General features: G+C 38.5%; 1 protein-coding gene across 1 annotated transcript in view; it reads right to left on the reverse strand.

Annotated features, from left to right (window-relative positions):
- frmd4ba (FERM domain containing 4Ba) overlaps positions 1 to 11370 on the reverse strand; it is a 102332-nt gene extending 90962 nt beyond the window's left edge. Inside the window, exon 1 of the mRNA XM_036571529.1 lies at positions 11109 to 11370. The gene's annotated coding sequence lies outside the window, so the exon portion shown is untranslated. The remainder of the gene's footprint in view (positions 1 to 11108) is intronic.
- Between the last annotated feature and the right edge of the window lie 13413 nt (positions 11371 to 24783).

Here is a 24783-nt window from a genome sequence, read left to right on the forward strand (position 1 = left end):
ACGAGGGCAGGATAAAAAAGCTATTGAAACGGACGGCTTTTAATTTGTTAACAGCAGGTAAAACGACGTGGATGCCATAAATTAACCTTTATTTTGATACCCTTTTTTCTTTATATCCCATCTATATCAGCCACCCCTGGAGTATTCCTTTAAAAGCAAACAGCCCCTCACTGTGAACTGTGTTTTATGTTAAGTACAATCAGGCAAAAAAGGACAAAGTAATGAAATAATGCATCCATTAGGCACATAATTCATGCAGACGTGCGGTTTTTCAGGGATTTGTTCACAAACATGCTGTCTATTGTTCCTGAAAAGGGCTTTTCACTCTCTGAAGAGACGAGCTGCCTCCCAGAGGAATCTCCCACCAGCAGAGAGCACTTGAAACATCTGCCATCAAAGCCCCCTCAATGCACACGTGCGCGAGGTGAAAGAGTGTGTCACTGTGAATTAGCCCAGGAATCATCTGAGTGACTCATATTCCTCGATAAACTCACCTGCTCTGCATAACATTCAGCCATTCCTGCTGGACTGAATTAGCAGAGGCGGATGAGCACATAGATCCTGTTAATTTGTACAGGAAAGATGGCCTTTAGCTATCTGAGCAAGGAAACAACAACTGCAGCTTTTCCATGTAATTTAACTTTACAATTAGCAGTAATGTGCAAACATCCCATTTCCGTCATGTGGGTCTGTTCGAAATAAGTCAGAAATTTGCATTTAAAATGCAACATGCCTGTTTTTTATGACTACTGAAAGTTACAGAATAGCTAAGTCATGTTGACATGAAAACCATAAACCGCAATTTTTGTATTGTTACAGGGATGGAAATGTCGTTACTGTGAGGTTTACAGTGAAATATCTGCTAGAAGAGGTTGATAGAGAGAGAGAGACAGAGAAAGAGAGAGAGAGAGAGAGAGAGAGAGAGAAAGAGAGAGAGAGAGAGAGAGAGAGAGAGAGAGAGAGAGAATCTCTTCTAGTCTAGGGTTGCACAATGTATTTGTAAGCAAAAGTTTGTTGATTTTGGTGCTGTTGCTTTTCTATGTGAAAATTTTAATTAGCCTGCATAACATACTGGCAAAAAAATAAAACATGAAATATTTAATGTTCAGCAAACTAACAGTAACTATGCACTGATATGTGCATTAAAGTGTGTTCCCTGCAGAGGATGTGTTAACTTCACTTAGAAAATCAACAAAACATGTCATTTGACCAGGGGCGCCCAAACTTTTGAATGAGACTGTATTTTAGCACAGCAGCCCAGCATCACCTAAATGTTCTGCTCTTCCAGAGCTTAATAAATACATCATCAAACACTGATTTGTAATATCAGTCAAATCTAAACATCTCTCCAACGCTGATACTTTGTAAGCGATTGTCTGTAGATATTGATATGACTCTGATAACATTGTGCATAAGCTGAGGAACATGAGCTTGAGAAAGCAGCATTAGATAAGACCCGTATGGCACAGCGGTGAGGAGTGATAACCTGTAACGCTGCCCTCTGTGCTGACCCTGACGCTGCAGGCTAATCCTAAAATATGCAAATGAGCCCTTGAACCAATAATGTAATTGTGTAATCCAACAAAAATAAATTATTTTGATCAAAAAAAGTAAAATAATTAAAATAAAAAAGGCTTATCTTAAATCACATTACTTCATTCATTCACCCACACATTTATCATATATTGCATGGTGTATCGCAATATGTAGCAATAAACAGTAACACTTTATTTGGATAGTCCACTTTAGATGCTTTGTAGATCCTTAATTTACGTTCAAGTTAACCTTAACCTCAACCCAAAACTTAAACCCGACCCTCACCCTGGTCCTAGCCCTAAAACTGGTCCAAATCCTAACCCCAAACCCACCACTGTTTAGAATCAGAATCAGAAGTAGAGTTTGTTAACTATTTGAACATCTGTAGATAATCTATAGGGGGCTATAGTGGACTATCCAAATAGAGTGAGACCTAAACTTGTTTGTTTTTAGTAAGAATCACCTCCTTTCACAGAAAAAGGGCTGTTTGACATGCAAAATGACCAAACACAGATTGTTGTTGGTTTGGTGTGACAGGTAGGGTAGGCTATTCTCAAAACAGGCCTACAACAAAAGCACACCCGCAGGAAACAAAGTGATATGTGCAGGCAAATATACAAGGATATCTCAGTTGCTGGCTTAATTTCTACTGAAAACTCTTAGATAACTTTCAAAGATGTGATGCAGTTTTCAGTGTAGCTGCTAAGTCTTGTTCCAAAAGACTCATCACTGCGTGCAGAGCAGGCAACTGTTTGCAAAAATGGAAGCTTTAGTGAAAGTTCTGCTGGGAAGACTCCAATGCTACGTCATTCATTCACTGGCCCTGATCACAGGCCTACACCTGTCTTCACAATGACTCGACTTGTGTACCTATTCCGCTGCTTTCAGGTGCTTACATTTTGACGTTTCCCTCCTTCCTCCCCACCACCACCAGTTGGGTCCCTGTCTGGTTGTCCGGGGGTAGGCTCCGCCCCTGCCGTCTCTATCTGGCAGGGTCAGCAATGGTCTCGATGCTCCATGACCTGGACCGAGGACGGGGCCTATGCCAAAGACTCCTTAATTTCTACTGAATTGTTATCTTTCAACTTGTAAAATTCCACTGAGGATATTAAAAATTGTCCTCCTTCACTCTTTAGAGTAAAAGCTTTCTGCAATGTAGCTTTTAGAGGCATCCACCCTTCAAGGTTGAAGCACAAATGTAGCTGTTTCTGCTGTTTCATTGACTCTTCTCCACTTATATTCTGACTTCTCAGCGCTCCTGTTGCGTTTATTTTGTCCTATTTGGTGCTCTGATTGAACAAATCAATAATAAGTGCTTTCTGTTTTGAAAATTGTCCGCCTTCACTCTTGCCTCCTGAGTCTTTCTGGCAGAACTGTGTTTCCCCTTAGACCCCATGTGTCGAACACAAGGCCTGCGGCACAATCCTACCCGCAAAATAACTCTAATTTTCTGTTAATGTTAGCCCATTTCACCATGAGCTGCACTACATGCACTGCAATGTAATGTGTGCTCCCACCTCCTCCCCAACAATGATCTATGGGACCACGATACAAGATGCCAGGTGTCTAGGTCAAGTGTTCTAGTGTCTAGTCTAATGTTTCATATAAAACAATTTGTATTTAAAATGTCTTTTGAATCGTTCAAGTATTCAGTGCCTGTTTTTTGCTCTTGTAGTTTTTTGGCATATTTTGAATAAACAATGGCCAGTTTGGGGTCATGGCAAAAAGTAAAAATAAAATAAAAACACAGCTGGTCTGGATTTGCTGAGATTTTTTAATATGGCCCTTATAAGCTACGTTCACATTACAAGCCTCATTGCTCAAATCCGATTTTTTGCTCAAATCCGATCTCTCTGACAGGATGGTTCACACTCGTTTAGGTAAGTGATTCAAATCTGTCATTAATGTGACGAACCGGCGTCCTGAAATGACCCTCATGAGCACATCCTACTCAGTAACGTCACGTGAATGAATCACTGCATCATCAGTACAAACTAACGAGCAGAACGAGCTTCGTTGAGAAGATAATTAACTCTGATCAGCTCTCAGCTTCATTATTAGAGCGAGACGAAGGAGAAAAAGGTGAGATGAGCTGCTTTTCCACTGTTTACATGTTTTAACTTTCATTCGGCGCTGCTGCCATGGTAACGCTGAATGATGGCGTGAGCGCAGTGGAGAAGAAGCACATGAATTATGATCTGATTGTCACATTAAAGTCACATGGCCATGAATCAGATACGTATCCAATCTAGGACCACATATGAAAGTTACTCAGGTCGGATTTGAAAAGATCAGATTTGTGTCCACACAGCCCTGAAAACATCAGATCTGAGTCACATTAGGGCAAAAAATCGGATTTGTGCCGCTTCAACCGGGTAATGTGAACGTAGCCTTAGTGGTTGAGTTTGACACCCCTGCTTCGGGCAGAATAAAACCAGTGTATGAAAGCGCGTACACACAGACGCATGGATGGCCAGTCAGAATGTACCTGACAAAATCCCGATAGCTGTGACCAACTCAGCATGATAAAGATATCAGACAGTCTGTGTGTGAGTGGGCGGAGCATCTAAGACTCTCAACCCTTTTTCCAACTCAAGCATGTTTTTCATTCCTCACGTAAACTGAGAACTAACATGCACCCCAAATGATAAGGAGTGGCGTGGCTGCTTTTGTTCTCTCAAATTACTCACGGTCCACACATAACAGCAAGTCTGCATCCCTCCAGTGTCATGTTCTGCTCTCTTGTTGTACATTATCTGCCCCCACAGACATAAATATTCCTACTTTGTAACACAGGATCAGTTATATAATATAACACTGTGACACGCTTGCTCTTTAGCTCAGCTGATTTAATTTAATCTTCATTTGCCTGTCCCTTTGGGGCGTCCTTATTCTGTTAGCAGCGGCTGTGGGGGCTTTGAATTGATTTCCACTGTTAAGCTTACTGCTGGTTCAATAACTCACATTGACTATCAGCTCCCCAAACCTCAAAGCCACTTCAGCTTTCACACTAACTGAGTCCCTGAACACAAACAGTGGTGTGGACTTTAAAACTCAGTCTGATGGAACATGGCAGCTTTATTTACTTTAAGAAGTATCCCTCTTCATAGTGCCCAGCAGTATTGATGGTTCAATACACAGTTCAACAGTTCAGTTGTTCAATACACAGTTCAATTCATGCACTCAGAGTCACTCAGAGTGGTTTGGTGTGATATGGCTCACTGTAGAGAAGCTCATAGGTTTCTTTACAGTGGTGGTGATAGAAATAAAAGTATGAAAACTACATGTAATCAAATGGATCACAGATGTTTTTCCGAAGTATAACTATACAAAATGTCATCATTTTAAACCAATCAGAACAAGTTAGATGGCATTTTTTCTCGTTATGAATGAACAGGGTAAGCCGACTGTAGACGTTGAGGAAGAGGAGGACTTTATGGAGCCTAAAACATGAACTAAAAGAACAAAAAACAGGCTTTAAAAGGGAATTTAATTGATTTTCCAAAATTTCCTCATTAATCAATCAAGAAATAAACTCATGTAAACTCTGAAAGTCATATTCAGAGTGGTTTGACATGAAGTATTTCACTGTAGAGAAACTAACTGATGCCGATTTTTTACAGTGGTGGTGATAGGAACCAGGGGTCACAATGTCTACAACACAAATATAGACATTTTATTTACTATCCAAAACCACCAGTGAACCTACAAGTGTCTTCTGAGCTTTTATAAGGAATGTTGTTGATGGTAAAATAGTGAAAAATTGGGCATTATGAAAAATAAAAATAGAAATATATAATACAAAAAAACAAACAAAACATATTTGAGGCCAAAATCTCTCTCTCAGACATCAGGCAGCATATCTGTAAGCATTTAGAGTAAAAGCTTTCTGCAATGTAGCTTTTAGAGGCATTCACCTTTCAAGGCTGAAGTGGAAACGTGGCAGTTTCTGCTGTTTCATCTACTCTTCTCCACTTATATTCTGATTTCTCAGTGCTCCTGTTGCATTTATTTTGTCCTATTTGATGCTCTGATTGAACAAGTCAATAATAAGTGCTTTCTGTTTTGAACTGCGCTCTAAATGAGCTGTTGGTCAGAAAAAACATGGTGCAGCCAACAATAATGGAAGCCTCGTGCACCTTTTATACAGTAAAAAAAAACATAGTAGTGCACAGAAAGTCATGATACTACATGCTGAGAGGTGGATCACTCCTCTAACTCCACTGGCGACAGATTTTAACAAGCTTAAAGGGGAATTCCACCGATTTTTCAAAATTTCTGCATATTTAAATGGTTAAGAAGTAAACAGTCCTTAAGAGTGATTTGATGTGAAAACCTTACAATAGTGGTGATAGGAACCAGACGTCCAAAGCATTTAATGCCTCTAAAAGCTACCCGAGAGAAAGGTATGACATGAAGTGGTTGTGAATACGCTGCCTGATGTCTGAGGCATTGTTTTACAATAGTTTCAGAATATGGTTCTGGCCTAAAATGCATTTTTCAGTATCCATTCAGGTACATGTTGTGAGGCAAAACAGTCCCCAAAGAAAACTTGTTGTTTTCAGATTTACCACCATGACCATCATTAACATTATATAAAAACCTAGAAGACACGTTCACTGGTTGTTTTGGATAGGAAATAAAATGCTGTAAATAAAGTGCTGAAGACATTATGACCCCTGGTTCCTATCACCACCACTGTAAAGAAATCTGAGTTTGATGTCAAACCAACCAACTCTGAATGACTTTGTTTACATCTCAGCGTTTGAATTTTGAATTGAATTTTGAAACGTTGGTGGAATTCCCCTTTAAGGGGCTATACCAGGTTCTCAAAATCATCAGCAAGACACTCCATAGGGTTAAACTCCTTAGATGTCTGGTTCCTATCACATCTTTAGAACGGAGCATTTCATTATTTACATCTCAACCATTTAATTATGCAGAAATGAATAATAAAGCTTTAATAAAGTTAATGAGCCCATGAGTGCTCCTGCTTTATTCCACAAGAACGTCTTTCAAATCAATAGCTTGTTTTGACAGGACTGTTTTCTACTGTTCTCTTCCTGTACACCAAAGGAAGTTTACACAATGTTGTAAACGCAAACCTCACAGAAACCAAATTTCCAGAAAGGAAGCAACTTATTGTGAACTGTTCTTTCAAAACAGCACCCAGAAAATGACATAACTTTTTGGACTCGGGCTTCATCTGAGAACAAGTGTGCTTAGGAGAAATTTCATGCAAAGCCCGCATTTAAAAACCTGTCCGACAGGATGTTAGACCGAATTCGGCAACCTGTCAGATTAGACATCGGGAACAGACTGGGCTTACAACTGTATCATGTGACGACACCTTCTGAAACTCTGAGCGTGTGAATGAAAACGTCTGGTTAGAAATGGTGAAATGCTGACAGTCAACACGCGAGAAGAGGTTGCACAATGGCTAGTTCTTCAACCAAGGACACCAGCCTGCAGGGTGAATGAGCCCTACAAGCGGCGTCTAGACAGGCAGGAGAGCAGCTTTCTGTAGAGTTTTGCGCTTTAAAAGCTCGACTTGTATAGGCCAGTCCATTAATGTAGCCTGATTGGCAAATGACTCTTATCTGTGTTGGCTGAGCACCAGCAATGGAATCTTCTGTGTCTGTTAATAGCTTTATTGAATCGGAACAGCTGACCCCATTAAAGGCAACTGAACATCCTAGACTGAAATCAACACAATGCCCGCCTGTTTTTGTTCTCTGAGCATGTGTGTGTGCCCCTTTCACCAGCCCTCAATTCAATACTGGCCCCATTACAATCCTGGACAAAAACATAATGCACAATATTTCTGGTCCTAAGCAATGTGCTGCTTGTTAAAGGAGAATTCCACCAACTTTTACAAATTTCTCAAGAATTAAATCACTAAGGTGTAAACTAAGTCAGTCAGAATGGTTTGGTGTGAAATGCGCCGTTCTAGAGAAACGTACCAGGCCAGAATTGTTCACAGTGGTGGTGATAGGAACCAGACGTCTGAAGCCTCTGAAAGAGCCCTCACAGAAAGTTCTCAAATGAAATGGTTATGGCCAGTTTTATAATAGTTTCAAATCAAATCACGTTTACTGTTACATCACATTTACACAGGTGTGAAGGTGTGTGTATTTTTATTATATAAATATATAGATTATATATATAGATTATATATCTATATATAATATATTGCTTTTGTTGGAAGAAAACCTTGTATCTCCAAAATGGTAACTTTACAGGAAAAGGAAAAAACCTACTTTACTTTTAATGTAAGTCAGTTATAAAAGTTATTTTGGGCCGTTTCTGTTTGGTCCAGTCATCATGAAATTTACACACAATGCAAAGAGCAACAGAGATTTTCAGATTATGTCAAAAACTGAAAAAGGACAAAAACAGATATATATATATATATATATATATATATATATATATATATATATATATATATGTGTGTGTGTGTGTATATACACACATTTATATATATGATATATGTATATATGTATATAATTTTTTCAGATATATGACTATATGACTATTTTACCATTAACATTACATATAAAAAATCAGAAGACACGTGTAGGTTCACTGGTTGTTTTCGATAGTAAATAAATTGGCTATATTTGTGTTGTAGACATTGAGACCCCTGGTTCCTATCAGCACCACTGTAAAGAAATCAGTACATTATTCTACAAGGAACCATTTCAAATCAAACCACTCTGCATGACTTAACATCTCTGCAATTGAATTATGCAGAAACTTTGATAAATAGGTAGAATTTCCTTTAAAGGAATAGCATGATCAAACATGCTAATGTGCCTAATAGTAAATACACCCCCCCCCCGCTAGCATAAAATAATCTGCATAATACTAATTGTTTGTAGTTGTTTTGACTCAACTATTCCTTTATTCCACAACCATGCGCTTGCTTGACAACAAAACTCTCCCTTTGTTTAGTTATTTCACTTTGTCTTTAACAACATCACCTGATTTGAATGTCCACTGATGCTCAAACACTCACCATAAAGGCCAGCTTTATTACTTTATTAGATTTAAGGGTCAGCATGTGTTATGCTCTCTCTAAATCTGGTCTGCGATGTGTGAGCCGAACAGCCAGGATGTCACATGTCCCTCCTCTCCTATTGTTTGTCTTTCTCAGGAAACAGGAAGTTCAGAGCCAGAGTCTGCCACAACGGAGGGGAAGACCAGGGTCTTCTGATAAAGGTCTAACTCCCACTGTTCTTTAGACACACCAGGCAGGAGTTGTAATCAATGCCTGCCAGCTGTGGTTATAGCAAAACAAGTGTACACACGTTTCATGGGTTCTCCCATGACAACCAGTGGCCTGCATGTGACGGGCACCTGCCATACTGTTTTTACTGCTGTGCAAATAGTTTATTTACTTAACAGTCTGCTCTGTACAAGCTTCTGCCTACATGCACTATCATGTCCTCTAGAGGTGACACAATACCACTTTTTCTTTTCTGATACTGATACAGATATCGAAACCTTGGGAATTGATCTGTATTGATATTTTTTTCTGAAAACTGAATGATTAAAATGAACTATTTTTTAATTGAAGCGCTTCACTTAAGATGGGATTTAAAAGCAAAAATGGGTTCTGTGTAGTACCAAAAGTTTCTACGACTTAACAAAAAAAAGGTTCTACGACATAACAAAAGCTCTTTTTTGGTGCTATACAGATCCACATATTTATAGAACCACATACAACAACCATAAAAGAACCATTTATGCTTTCAGGTGGTTTTGAGTGTTTACAGTTCTAGGTAGAACATTTACTGAAGAACCATTTACGGGTTCTCCCATGACAACCAGTGGCCTGCATGTGACCGGCACCTGCCATAAGGTTTTTGCTGCTGTGCAAATAGTTTATTTACTCAACAGTCTGCTCTGTTTGAGCTGTATATAATCATATCATATAAAGGCGACACGATACCACTTTTTCTTTTCTGATACTGATACTGATATTGGAACCTTGAGTATTGATCAGTGGGACATTGTTTTTGAAAACTATGCCTTAAAATGAGCTTTTAGAAGTGAAGCGTTTTTACTGAAGATGAGCATCTAGAAGAAAGCTATCATGCTGATATCAGATCCAGGATTTTCTGCTGATATCATCCCGAGACTGATACCAATCGATACCAATAGGCCGGCTCTAACATCTCATCAAATCTGTAATCAGAATATCCTTCTCTTTGGACATCTTCACATCTGGGAATGATGACAGTATAAGCAGTATGAAAGATGTGCTGATGATGACTGCGTATTTTGTCAGTGCCATAACAAAACCGTACATTTTTATATCACTGTACACTTTTTCCGCTGCTTTCCACTGTGTGAACATTACATGACGAATAGAAGTCGACTAACAATACTTCTCATAAATCTCATTACATTATTGTACATTAGAGTTAAGAAGGCCTTTTTGCTTCTCAGTTCAGAATAGCTTTATTAGCATGACTGTGAGGTACAGGATGCTAAAGCATCACAACAGTAGAAGTGCTTCTCTTTTAATGTTATTATTTTGGAGATACAGTTGTGTTACAGATGGTCCATGATTGATGGACCAACATAAACAGTCAGAAATGACTTGGAATAAAACCTCTTCACATCAACTTACATTAAAAGTTAAGATTTTTTTACCTTCTCCTGTAAAGTTACCATTTTGGAGACACTTTTTTTTGGACAGCATTCAGATCTTTCTTGTATTAATTGCTCACTGTGTGGATTTAGACTTTTGTGCTGCCTTTCATGTGTTTTATGTATTTTATATGTACAGAAAGCGTCTTATCTGTACCCAACTGTGGAAAGACCAGCATGTAAAAGTCACATCTACAGTGATCCGCTGTGTTCGATGCCATCGCTGTTTTGCAAAAACCCTGTGTTTCCACTTTTTTGTTTATTTTGTTTGTTTCACTTTTGTGCATGATTTGACTGAATGAAATGCTCCAAGATTAAAAAAAAACTTACACTACACTAACTTTCATAACAAGTTGACAATGTTTTTCCAGAGACGATATAAAATAATGTACACATATTCATATATTCACTGGAATGTGACATGAATGAGCATCCAACACTTCAACAAAGCGCAGCAGCCTTTTGTTTTCACACACCAAAGACCAGGAACACACCACTAATACATATTTACTATTCATATACATATAAAGTTTATATATTATTGCGCTTATTTTAGTTACAAAATACTTTGACTGATGTTTTTTCTTCCTTTCATTGCATTTCTATTACCTGTACCTGTTTTATTCTTTTGCCAGCTTTTGTTTAATTTCCCTGATGTTTTTTATTCTGCAAGGCTGCATGTTAAATATACGAAGTGTTAAATAAAGTGCATTATTATTATCATTATTATTATTATTATTATTATTATTACTCAGCAGTTCTCTCGCTGAACTGCAGACCCCCAGCAACATCCCAATAACAGCCCGAGCCGCCAGAGAGTGGCTTCCCTCTGGAACACAGACCCACAGCAGGAGTGAAGAGCAGCACAAAGCGCTCTGCTGAACACTTGACAAAGAGACAGGAGCTCTTACCGTCTCGCGCTCCGGTCCCGCGTGTCTGTCCGCTCGGTTTGTTTTTCCTATCGCAGTCTGAACTGCAGCCTCCTGATCCCGGTCATCAGCGCGCGGCTAAAGGCGCAAACATCCGCGTAAGGGTCTTTCGGGGTCTCACGTTCTTCACACGAGGAAGCAGGATCTGCCGGCAGCTCCTTACGTCCTTCTCGCTCGCGCAGGGTCCATTCACTCTCTCTCTCTCTCTCTCTCCCTCTCTCATACACACGCGCTCCGTTCTCACTTCCCCTCCCCTCTCCCCCCACAGCGCACCCGCGTTGCCAACGTAACGCGCCCGCAAATGACGCTCAGCTGAACCGCTGCAGGTCAGCCGCGATACGATACGACACGATGTCGGTTCGATACGATACGGTTCGATATTTGACAGCGACACGATATTTAAATATATCGTTAAAAGGTATCAGTTTTTATGTTTGTCACCTAGGACAGTGTATTCAGTTATTCAGTCATCATTACTTTTGCAAAATTTCGAGGAATACAACAGAGAATAAATATACAAAACAACAAAACAATATTATTGTATAATTTTGACAATTACTATAAAACAATGAAATATGATTATTAATAACATTTCCCTTGTTACTACATTTTAATTTTTTATTAAAGTTCACACTAAAGTCTACTAGCATCAGTTTCAAGCACTGCTTGAATCTTTTAGCCTTGATCACAAAACTGTTTGGGGTGGAGACACTGTTTTCACTTAGATATGTACAGGCCATAGAGTTCTACCCCACCAATATCTCAGAAGCACAGGAGCCTAAACACTACTAGCTAATCCCAGCGCAGGAAGAGGGACACTACCAGCCAATACCAGCGCAGGAAGAGGGACACTACCAGCCAATCCCAGTGGAGGAAGAGGGACACTACCAGCCAATCCCAGTCCAGGAAGGGGACAGTACTAGCCAATCCCAGTGGAGGAAGAGGGACACCACCAGCTAATCCCAGTTCAGGAAGGGGACACTACCAGCCAATCCCAGTACAGGAAGAGGGACACTACTAGCCAATAGCCAATCCCAGTACAGGAAGAGGGACACTACCAGTCAATTCCAGCACAGGAAGAGGGACCCTGTCAGCCAACGATAGCGCAGGAGGCGGGTTTGTCAGAAAAGAAATAAAGCCAAAACAGGCATGTGGCTAAAATTCACTGACCTGAGTGAACAACTGAGGTCACTCTCAGCAAAAAGGGTTCTATATAGTACCAAAAAGGTTCACTGACCTGTAACAATAGTAGAACTCTTTTGGCACTATATAGAACCAAGTGTTGATTTTTGAGGGTGTTGATTTCAAATAATAAGTCATTTCCTTGTAAAAATACTTCTGTGTGTTACTTTCCTGTGCATAAATTTAAAAAGGAAACATCACAAAGTATCAGAGAAATGCACTTCAGTTTCTGTATTTAGTTTCTATATTATCACACTGTGGTCATAAGGAGTTTTTCAGCCTGGGCTGCTTTTTGAATTAGGCACAATACAGGTCAACCAATCAGAACAGAGGTCATTTACATAAACCAGTCTTAAAGGCACAGTAACAAATCAGCCTGGTTAATTCTAAGGGATAAAAAGAGGTCGGTAAATGGTCAAGTAAAAGCTCAATGAACCTAAATAAACATCATAAGTGGACCTCAGGGGAAAAATACAATACAGGGTGTCCCAAAAATTTGACATCATTTGAGATGTGAATATCTGAGTAACTACATATCCTGGGCAAACGAAATTCAATAGGCTTCATGTTGAACAATACAAGATTTATTTATCAAAATTCAAACAAGAAATTCAGACGGATGCAGATTTTATAACCAATTTCAGCTTCACAAATGTAATATCTTCCAATACTGGTGGTCGTCCAGATCCCTTTGCGCTGCACAGACAGCCTTCCTCTTTGAACCTTTTGTGCCGTGTCCAAATCTGCTTTCCAGTTGGTGCATTTTATTGAATTTTCTCGAAAATGCCGCTGCTCACTCTTGTTTGACTGTGTTTGAGCATATTCTAACACACAAAATGCCTTTTCGTTTCTAGTGAGCGCCATTCTTCAACCTGAAAAAAAAACATTATAAATTAAACTTGTTTAGTTTTTACACATTTTCTTAAAAATTGAGATCATTTGACGGAGAATTGGTTCTTATTAGACTACAAAATGATGTCAATTTTTTTGGGACACCCTGTACAATCAAAATGGAGGATATGGATCCTTTAAAATTCACACCGGTCCTACATAAAAGCACTAAAACGCATTTCATTTCAGTTGCATGTGGTCGACTGTGGGGTCCTTTGTTTGTTTTGTTTTCACTGGCCTGTATTCAGGTAGCAGCCAAGTTCTTTGTTTGGGCAGAGTCATGGGAAACTCCCTCACGAACAATAATAATGCCCCGTCAGCTCCGACCCACCACTTACTGATGACAGATAAGCATTATTGAAAATGTGCAGATATCACAGGTTGGGAGTAAGAATACAGGAATCCGACCAACACAACAGCATGAAAACGATCAGCTTACAGCAAAAGACTAAAGCTAAAGTGTAATACCTAAAGGGCCCATTTCATGGAAACATGAATTTCCCTCCCTTTTTTAAAAAAGAGATTGATGTAGTATGTAAACAAAGTTTCAAAACATACATTCAACACACAACATTCACTGTCCAGTCAATACAGTCCATACAGGGAAACTAACCTGCAAAAAAGAGTTTGTTTTGAACATATTGTTTTTGTGACATCACAATAATTTACATAATAGCTTATGCAGCCTATAGCAGTTTTGCCCCACCCATTCACCCTGAAGTTATAAGGGGTGTTTCAGCCTGGGCTGCTTTTTGAATAACACACAAAACAGGGCCAATCAGAGGACAGGTCATAATAAAAAAACAGCCTGTATACAGTTATATGGAACAGTTTAAACAATCCTGGACAAATGACACATAATCTACAGGGAATATACTTAAATATGGATTGTTTCTGCACATTTCAGTGCATAATTCCTATTTATTTGCTGATCTGAACTTATGAGGGGAAAAACATTACATTTAAAATGTGCTATAACTTTTGCACACTCTACATTTCATGTTTTGTATTTTCCCCAACATGTTAAATTCAGCAAATAAACAGGAATTGTACATTTACATATATCTGCTTATTCAGCCTACAGCAGTTTATCCCCGTCCACCATCAGCCAGCACTGCTTTTTGAATGAGGCACAATATAGAGCCAATCAGAGCTCATATATCAGTCTAAAAGGTGCAGCAACAAATTAGCATGTTTAATTCTAGGGGATAAACAGAAGTTGGAAAATTGTCATATAAAAATGAATTATGACTGTTTTTGGTACATAAAAGTGCACAAACATTAAGTATGAACCTCAGCAGAAAGAAATAACATCCAAAAAAAATGGAGGAGACACTGCAAAAAAAAAACAGAATCTTGTCAAGTGAAATGATCTTAAATCTAGTCGAGATATCTAATATTTCCCATGAGTTGGTTCTGCACTTAATATTAGACTATCTAGCTTATTTCTAGATATTTTTACTTGTTTTAGGTAATTTTGTCCAGTATACTGGCAGATAATTTTGCTGGTTTCAAGCACATTTCTCAAAACAAGCAAAATTATCTGCCAATATAGTAGATAAAATTACTTAAAATGAGTAAAAACTGTTTGGAAATGAGTTAAATAATCTTAAATTAAGCTAACAACAATCTGAACAGGACAAATATTAGATTTACTAACTAAACTTAATTAGATTTAAGATAATTTTACATGACATGATTTCATTTTTTTGCAGTGAAATGACTGAAATGTTGATAAATCAAAAATTGATAATTTATTCACAATTTAAAGTATTTTGGGAACAGGCAGAGGGGTGTTCTGTGTAGAGGATGTGTAACTTATTTTCACTTAGAAAAACAATAAAACACACTTTCACTATGGGTGCCCAAACTTTTCCATAAAACTAAATTTATAAGTGGCAAAAAGAGTTTGGAAGTGGTTATGTAAAATGAACTATGACTATTTTGGGTATATAAACCTACGCAAACATTATAAGTGGACCTCAGGAGCAAGAAATATACAAGAAAAATGTAGGACACATAGCTACTTGTTTTATACAACTGCACTGCATTACAGTTACAGTAATAAAGTAAGCAATATGGGTTCAGAGAGATGACAAGATCAGGTCAGAGCCAAACTTCTGAAAGCCTCCATGCATTTATATTACTTTTGGTGCACATATTGCTTTGGAGGTGGTGGTGGTTGTGGTGGGTGGGGGGGGTCTGAAATGCGTGAGGGTTAACAGTCTCGTCTGGTCCAGCTCTGTGATTTCACCCTTGAGTGAGTCGGAGACAGCGATGCAGCGTCTGCTCCCTCTCTCACATCCATAACGATTGGCCTGATTATGAGAGGCGACGGCTTAACAAGTTCTCAGGATTCACTCAGCAGAGAAAAGTTCTTCTCCTCACTTCATCGGCCATGAATGGACCTTTTCTCAACACGTGTACATGTGTAGAATCAGTCCCCCTGGTCATCACTGTGAGTTACAATAAAAAGAACAACTGACTAAAAGTCACTTTCATCACAGGCGTTTTGAACTGATTGAACAAAACTGTTACTGAACCCTTTAGATAACCTTGTATATGGACTATATATTCAACATTTTTCAGACAGCTGTTCTAATTACTGAATTTAGCTCCTTTAAGGCTGTATAATCTCCATTGAAAAGCATTGCCAATAGAACTGGACGCTCTGGATCAGTTGCACATGAGCCTAAGGTCACCATGTCCAATGCCAAGCATTAGCTAGAGGGGTAAAAAGTCCCCCCCAGCATTAGGCAGAACTGCATTCTCTGGAGTGACGGAGCACTATCTAATACCTTTGGGATGAGTTGGGAGTTCCAGAACTGCTCATCTAACATCAGTACCTGACCTGACTTATGTTCTTGTGGCTGAATGCAATCAAATCCTCACAGCAATGTTCCAACATCTAGTGTAAAGCCTTCCCAAAAGGGTAGAGGCTGTTACTGCAGCAAAGAGGGGCAAACTCCCTATTAATACCCTTCATTTCAGAAGAAACGCTCAATGGGCAGGTGTCTACAAACTTTTGGACACACAATGTAGGTGCACATTTCAGTTCCTACAAATTACATAATTACAAAAAGAGTACAAAATAATATATCATTAACATAAGTAAACGTTCATAACTTTAATAAATGTTGATGTTACAGGGTTTTATTCTGAGCAATTTCTGACCATTTCTATTCTTCATGACATGTTAACATGATGTAAATGACAGCTGATTACATGCATTACCATTCAAATGTTAGTCATATTAAAGGGCACATAACATGGAAAAACTAGTTTTCCTTTTTTTTTAAATAAAAATGTTATGTTGTATGTAAACAATATAAAGGTTTCAAAACATATACCTCACTCCCCATTCTATACAGTCTATATATGCAAACTAAGCAGCAAAAATAACCCATTTTGAATTTGAAGTTTTTATGATGTCACAAAAAAACAACATGTATCCCCCTACTCAGCATACAGCAGTCTAGCCCCACTAATTCACATCAAAGTTATATGGAGTTTTTCAGTCTGGATTGCTTTTTGAATGAGGGAGAATTCAGGGCAGCCAGTCAGAATAGAGCTCATTTACATATACCACTCTTAAAGGTACAGTAACAAAAAAGGCTGCTTACTTCTAAGGTATAAAGAGTGTTTGGAAAATGCTTATGTAAAATGGGCATTTTCTCATATTGCATTATTATCCTTTGTACATAAAACTACACAAACATTAAAGGTGGACTTCAGAGAAAGAAATAAAATCCAGGATAAATGTAGGACATAGGAGCTTTAATAATTTTCATTCAAAAATAACTTTAACGCAGATGGAAGCGTTATTAACTAGACACATAAACTAATTTGGAGCAAATTCTTCTTATAAAATAACCACTTTTTAAACATGAGTGACTCTGGAAATTCTTTTTATTACAAGTTCATTCTCAAGTTCATATTGTACAGCTTTTTCAATGGTTTTATATTATGACAGTTTTTGATATGACAGTGATGACGTAGCAGTTGCTTTGGTAGGGGAAGCATTTTTTAGGTTACATGACACCTATTTATCACTGCTGTCAGAGCAAAACCACATATCTCCAAAATGACAACTTTACAGGAGAAGGACTTTACAGGAGATACTTTTCTTTCAATGTAAGGCAATGGAACTAGATGTCTTTTCAAACAATTTTGGGCCTTTTCATTTTGTCCATTCATTATAAAAATTATGCACAGGGTAAAGGGCAACGGGCATTTTCAAACTATGCCAATAACTGATCAACGACAAAAATGGAGATACAAGGTTTTGTTCCAACAGCACCAATATGGTTGTCATGACAACTGACACAAACCTAAATAAACATTTATAAAAGCTTATTCCAAAAGGCGTCATCCGTCATAAAGTTCATTCAATGTTATTTAAGCAATAGAACGGCCAGATTTACGGCCAAATGACAGCAACAATGTTATTTGCAATAAAACACAACCTCGAGTGTTTCTATTGCTTTTATACTACAGTTAAATAAATAAAGTAATAAATTAATAAACAGGGCCATGAATGCGGCGTTTAGTATGTTTTAATGTTCGCAGTTCCTCCCACCAAATTTTAGTTCCTTAACAAGCAGCTTGTTGCTGCGTCAGAGTAATGAACTCCGCTTACTCGCTGCACAGTCTGCTGTAAGCCTCACCTTCTGAAGTACAGACTGAGCTATAAAACTGCCGCAATATCAAGTTCAGCTCAGTTTTGTCATTTTTTGCCAGATCAGTATTAATGTTGTTTTGTTCCAGCCAGTCTGTAAAGCATCTTACAGCCCATTTGGTTTGGCGAATGGTATTGGGTTCATTTCTGGCTGATTCCAGGTTGTTTAGCTGTTCTTCTGTCACAGCTGCCGACTGAAAAGCTGCTCAGTGGTGATGTCAGTTTGGGAATTTAGTGTCGTCTCATCTTGACCAAATCGGCTGTCGGTCAAATGTGATCTTAAAAGTATCCATTTTCTGTTTGTGGCAAAGTAAGAAGTAAAAATGTTCAAATGGCCTGAGCGTTTCACAAGTGTTTGTGAAAAAAACGTGATGTTATGGCGAAATAACAGCACGGCTTAGAACGCTTCTCAACCAATCAGCTTGCGTGGCCGGAACTAACTGTTGTATGATTAGTCATAACATCTATAACATTAGGTTGTGTCATGACACTCTCTGGGGTGAAACAACAGACTGTGTAGCTCGATGTTTGTCATAGTGACATAATGGCAATGATATGACAGCTTGTCATATCAGGCTGGTTGAACAAAAGTAAGCATTCTCTGTGGTTCTTAGATGAAGTGAGTTTCATTTTACCATTTATAAGATTTAAGATGTTACATCATCAGCATTATGTCACTGTGATATACACTAAGCTACGAAGTCAGTTATCATAACATGCTCTGTAATTTTACCCAAGAAAGTGTCATGACACAGCGCAATTTCACCTCACATATGTGTTATGTCACACCCCCTCCCCTCGTTCCGGCTATAACAACCTTCACTCTTCTGCGAAGGCTTAAAACAAAATTCTGGAGTGTCGTCTGTGGGAATTTGTGATCATTCAGTCTAGACAGCATTTCTGAGGTCAGACTCTGATGTTGGACAAGAAGGCCTGGCTTGCAGTCGACGTTCCAGTTCATCCCAAAGGTGTTCAGTGGGGTTGAGGTCAGGACTCTGTGCAGGCCACTGGAGCTCCATCACACCAAACTTATTAAACCTTGTCCTTACTGGCTTTTTATTTAATTATGGCCATTGCTTCTCCTGCTTTTCCCCTTTTCCATATCTTATACTAATGGTCAAACCTTATTCTCTGCTCATCTTGCTGTTGTGTTATTGTTTTGCTATCCGGTGTTGACCAGAAGAGGATGGCTTCCCATTTTAAGTCTTGGTTTTTCCTACTATTCTTAGGGAGTTTTTCCTTGTCACTGTTGCCATTGGCGACGCTCATGGGGACTTGGACTTGTCTTAACGGAGCTCGCTTTGCGCACAAGGGCAGAGTCATGCTGGAACAGGAAAGGGTTGTCTCCAAACTGCTGCCACCAAGTTGGAAGCATGTAATTGCCTAAAATGTCTTTGTGTGCTGTGGCATTAACATCACCTTTCACTAGTACTAAGTGGCCCAAACCCTGAAAACAGCCCCAGTCCATTATCCCTCCTCCACCAAACTTTATTGTCGGCACTATTCATTCTGCCAAATCCAGATTAGTCCATCAGACTGCCAGATAGTAAAGCATGATTCATCACTCCAGAGAACATGTTTCCACTGCTCCAGAGTGCAGTTGTGGCACACTTTACACCTCAAACTTATCATTGCGCATAGTGATCTTAGGCTTGTGTGCAGCTGCTCGGACATGGAAACCCATTTCATGAAGCTCCCAGCACACAGTTCTTGTGCTGATGTTGCTTCCAGAGGCAATTTGGAACTCTGTAGTGAGTGATGCTTCAGCGCTCGCCGACCCCCAGTTTCTGTGGTTTACTCCTTCGTGGCTGAGCTGTTGTTGCTCCTAGATGTGTCTATTTTACAAGGATAGTACAGTTGCAGTTACAGCTACAGTTACAGTTACAGTTATAGTACAACTTACAGTTGGCTGGGGCAGATCTAGCAGGGCAGAAATTTCACAAACTGACTTGTGGCAAAGGTGGCATCCTGTGACAATGCCACGTGTAAAGTCGCTAAGCTCTTAAGTACAACCCATTCTACTGCCAGTGTTTGTCTGTGGAGACTGCATGGCTATGTGCTTGATTTTACACACCTGTTAGTAATAGGTGTGGCTGAAACACTTGACCTCAATAATCCATATACACCATATACTTTTGGCCTTATAGTGTAGATCAGTACTGAACATGAAGAACAATAGAAAAAAAAGCACAGCTGCTTGTGAGCTTATTTGTGTGCGGAGGTGTCCAGCTCAAAGGCAAATGGTTTTGCCCTAAAAGGCAAAATGTGTGGGGTAGGCCATGCAGAGAGAGAGAGAGAGAGAGAGAGAGAGAGAGAGAGAGAGAGAGAGATGGGGAAGGAAGGGAGTGTCAGAGCTTTGGGACTATGTAGCTTTCAGAACAATGGAAAAGCTCCTGAAATCATTAAATCCACTGCTGCTGGGAAAAAGGAAGGGATAGAAAAAGAAAGGCAGCTTTGTTGTATTCAGTTAAACCCACCCACAGTTGAGGTGTAATTATAGAACACATGCACTGTATGATTTTTTAAAAGAAAGACCAACATTTTCAATACATGTAAAACAAAAGAGTACATGTTTGCTGTCTTTGCGCTCATTTGGGCTCCAAAACTGCTTCTATAGCACTGTGGAAACAGGTAGGAGGGAAAAAAACAGTCTGTCAGTCAAAATACAGAGAGGAGAACAAAGCTCTCTATAGCACACATTAAAGCCTGGGTGTATATTTCTAAAGTCACCATTTATACAGATCAGATATGAATGCTTTTATTATATTAATACAATGCCACTTTGTCTAAGGCTGAATTTAACCATGAAAATAAGGAGGCAATTAATTTCAAAAATAGAATACCCTTTCCAAGAATTATTATCAGACATGATTACAAGCTACATTAGTCAAAGCCCACAGAGAGCAATCAAAATGACTTTGGCTGTTGCCAAAGTCGTGATACATATAAGCACAAAGCAAATTTCCTAAAGCTGAAACTAAAACAGTTGACATGAGGATTTACCCCCCCCATCTCCTCCCCTCCCCCACTGACTGGGATTTCTGGAAGAGTGTCATTAGGCCTCCTCCTCCTCCTCCTCCTCCTCCTCCTCCTGTGCCATGTGTTCAGTGAGCATCTCAGCGCCCCCCAAATCTCCTCTTGGCCTCAGGTACCCTGGGGATTACCTCAGTCTTGTCATTTCCGTAGCGGCCAGTCCACCGATGCTCAGTCTTTTTGCATGCATTTACATGTCAATGCTATTTCAGCAGACCAGGCAATTGTCAGAGCTCGTGTTCCTGTATGGGCACCTATACTTCCTCAATATTATGACTACATAACTTACATGTTGGTGTTGCAGTAGTTACTGAATAATTTATGACAGTTATTATAAATAAAGCCTTAAGATTAATAAGTCAATAATAAATAGAGCTGACACAATTACTTGAGTAAACTTGGTTACAAGATTTTAAAAAAAGATTAAAATTTACTTTCTAAATGAATAAGCAGTGATTGGTTGGCAATCAGCTGGTTGGAGACTGAAGGTCAAAATCAATTTTTTGTTTTTCATGATATATGAGGGATATGTGTGGACATGAAATATATATATATATATATATATATATATATATATATATATGGTTTGATTGACATTGAAAGTAAAGTAGGTTTTTTCCTTCTCCTGTAAAGTTATCATTTTGGAGATAAGAAGTTTTCTTCTGACAAAAGCTGTATATATGTATGCTATGCCGAGAAACAGATGGACTACAGTCTGTAACTGTAGAACTACAAAGTGCACCTATATAGTAAGTGGAGCTGATAAAATGGACAATGAGCGTAGAAACAAGGAGGTGGTCATAATGTTATACCTGATCGTTGTGTATATATATATATATATACATATATATATATATATATATATATATATATACATATATGTATTGCTGTCGGAAGAAAACCTTGTATCTCCATTTTTGTTGTTTTTCAGTTTTTGACATAATTTGAAAATGCCTTTTGCTCTTAACATTGTGTGTAGAAGAATGGACCAAAAGAAACAGCCCAGAAATACTTTGAAAAAATTCTGGTTCCATTGATTTACATTAAAAGTAAAGTAGGTCTTTTCCTTCTCCTGTAAAGTTACCATTTCGGAGATACGATGTTTACTTCAGACAAAAGCTATATATATATATATATATATATATATATATATATATATATATATATGCATATATATATATATGCATATATATATACATATTCCCTAGTCACCTTCCCTGGTTTACAGTCACTCAGCATCCTCCTCTCATATTCTACAGCTTGTCTGATTTGATAGCCTGAGGGCCATGACCCAGTCTGCATGTACTGTTATGGAAATTTGGACACCTAGTAGATCTTATCATCACAAACTGTCTCCTGTATTTTTCTGTAATCTTGTATATTTGCCCTCAAGTACATGAGTCCATTATCAGGCCTACAAAAGCAGCTTATTATCATTTTGATTAAATGGCAGTGTATCGCACTCGAGAATAGGTGGAGATCCTTTTTCCTCTTGGTCTGTCTTTCTTCTGCTCGCCTGGTTTGAGTAGGTCACTCTTCACTTGCCTTAAAACATGCTATAGATTTTGTAGGTTATAAAATTGGTGGTTAGGGGTAATCTTATGTATCCTGTGTAGCCCATCATTCTGTCTTCTTTCTTTTTGTAATTGTGTGTGTCAGTTCACTTGCCACAGTGAGGAGAGCCTGAATGAAGAGCCTACTCACATGACACTGTGCATCTTGTCCATAAAACTGAGTTATGTGTTTGGTTAAAATGGATCGAGTCCAGTCCAGGCCACCACCTAATTTAGCTTATTTTATGCTGACATCTAGTGGACGAAGCACAGAATGCTGCTTGTTAAATACTGACCAACGCTGATCTGGACTCACACTCACTCACTTCTGGACTCACACTCACTTCACAGGAGAACATAGACTTTGGACCACTAAAAAATGCCATTTTAGCCCATTAATTTCTTACACTTCATATTTTCTTTGATTCATATATTCTCTGAACTTGACTGAGCACATTTTTTTAATTATTCAAAATCATATTAAATCTAGTTTTGATCAAATAGGACTACTGACGTTTAACAAATTAAAACGGCCTAATCCTGTGAATAAAAGTATGAAAATTACATGTAATCAAAACATTCAAATGGATCACAGATGTTCTTCTGAAGTATAACTATACAAAATGTCATCACTTTAAACCAATCAGAACAAGTTATGTGGCATTTTTTCTCATCATGAATGAACAGGGTAAGCCGGCTGTAGACGCTGAGGAAGAGGAGGACTTTATGGAGCCTAAAACATGAACTGAATGAACAAAAAAGGCTTTAAAACGGAATTTAATTGATTTTCCAAAATTTCCTCATTATTCAATCAAGACATAAACTCATGTAAACTCTAAAAGTCATATTCAGAGTGGTTTGACGTGAAATATTTCACTGTAGAGAAACGAACTGACGCTGATTTTTTACAGTGGTGGTGATAGGAACCAGGGGTCACCGGGTGTACAACACAAATATAGCCATTTTATTTACTATTCAAAACCACCAGTGAACCTACACATATCTTCTGAGTTTTTCTGTGTAATGTTGATGATGGTAAAGTAGTGATACATCTGCAAAACAACAACAAAAAAAAAGTTTTCTTTGGGGACTATTTTGTGTGTGTGAATGGATTAAAAGCATATATTTGAGGCCAAAACCTTCTCAAACTATCATAAGATAATGTCTCAGGCATCAGGCAGTGTATTCATAACCATTTCATGTGCTATCATTCTGACTTGCTTTGTTTACATCTTAATCATGTAGTTTTGCAGAAATGTTGAAAAATCAATGGAATTCTCCTTTAAAAGGTTAGTGGCAGGTTCATGGTGGAATATGTTTGTAGACAAATTGGGCCTAAAACATCAGCGTGCATATCGAATATATACAAAAAACAGTGTACAGAAAACAACTCACGGGCAGACAGTCAGCTGTTGAGCTGCTGTATGATTTTAGTACTTCACACCAGCTTTCCTTATTCAGCAGGAGAAAAAAATCAAGACTCCAAGCATTCCAGCACCCAAACATGGACACAACATGTGACTCCATCACAGCGCACTGGCTGGAAGACCTTTTAACATGAACTCCCTGGTGTGCTCATCCAATTCAACCCCCTCCACAAACACAGAGGCCCAGACCTCTTTATGATTGTCTGAACAAAAGGAATTTCAGCTGATTTATCATTATATTACCAATGTTTAGAAAGATCTCCACTGGCTGCCTGTTTCCTTTAGGATAGATTCTAAAGTTCTCCTACTATCTTTTAAGGCTCTAAATGAATTTAAAGCACCTGTTTACAGAATGTCTGTCTGTTTATGTTCCAGCATGTAATCTTAGATCTGTATGTACTGACCTTCTGCAAACAATACAGAATAATGGAAAGACGCTTTGTGGAGCTTTTGCTTCAAAACTGTGTAGTTTAGTTCCACCTTTTATTAGGCAGTCAAGCTCAGTGCACACGTTTAAGAAACATTTGGAAACTTAAATCTATAATTTGACATAGACATGGCATCCCCTGGTTCCTATCACCACCACTGTACAGAAACTATTTCACAGCAAACCACTCTGAGTGACTCTGTTTACATCTCAATCACTGAATTATGTAGAATATATACAGTATATAAAGGAGATGCAACATGATGCAAGAGTGTTTCTGCAACTACAGGCACTTGTAGTGGATTTTTTAGCTCAATGCATAGAGAACAGTTCAGTATTCTCATAGCACATGTTCACATAAGAAATGGCTGGTAAATGTACTGAACTAATGTAATTAATGAAGCATATTTTGTATCAAAATCTATTTTGTATCCAGTTTTATTCATGTCCCACACCTGTGATTTTG

Source organism: Colossoma macropomum, unplaced genomic scaffold (genome assembly GCF_904425465.1).
Source record: "Colossoma macropomum unplaced genomic scaffold, Colossoma_macropomum, whole genome shotgun sequence".
NCBI classification, from domain to species: domain Eukaryota; kingdom Metazoa; phylum Chordata; class Actinopteri; order Characiformes; family Serrasalmidae; genus Colossoma; species Colossoma macropomum.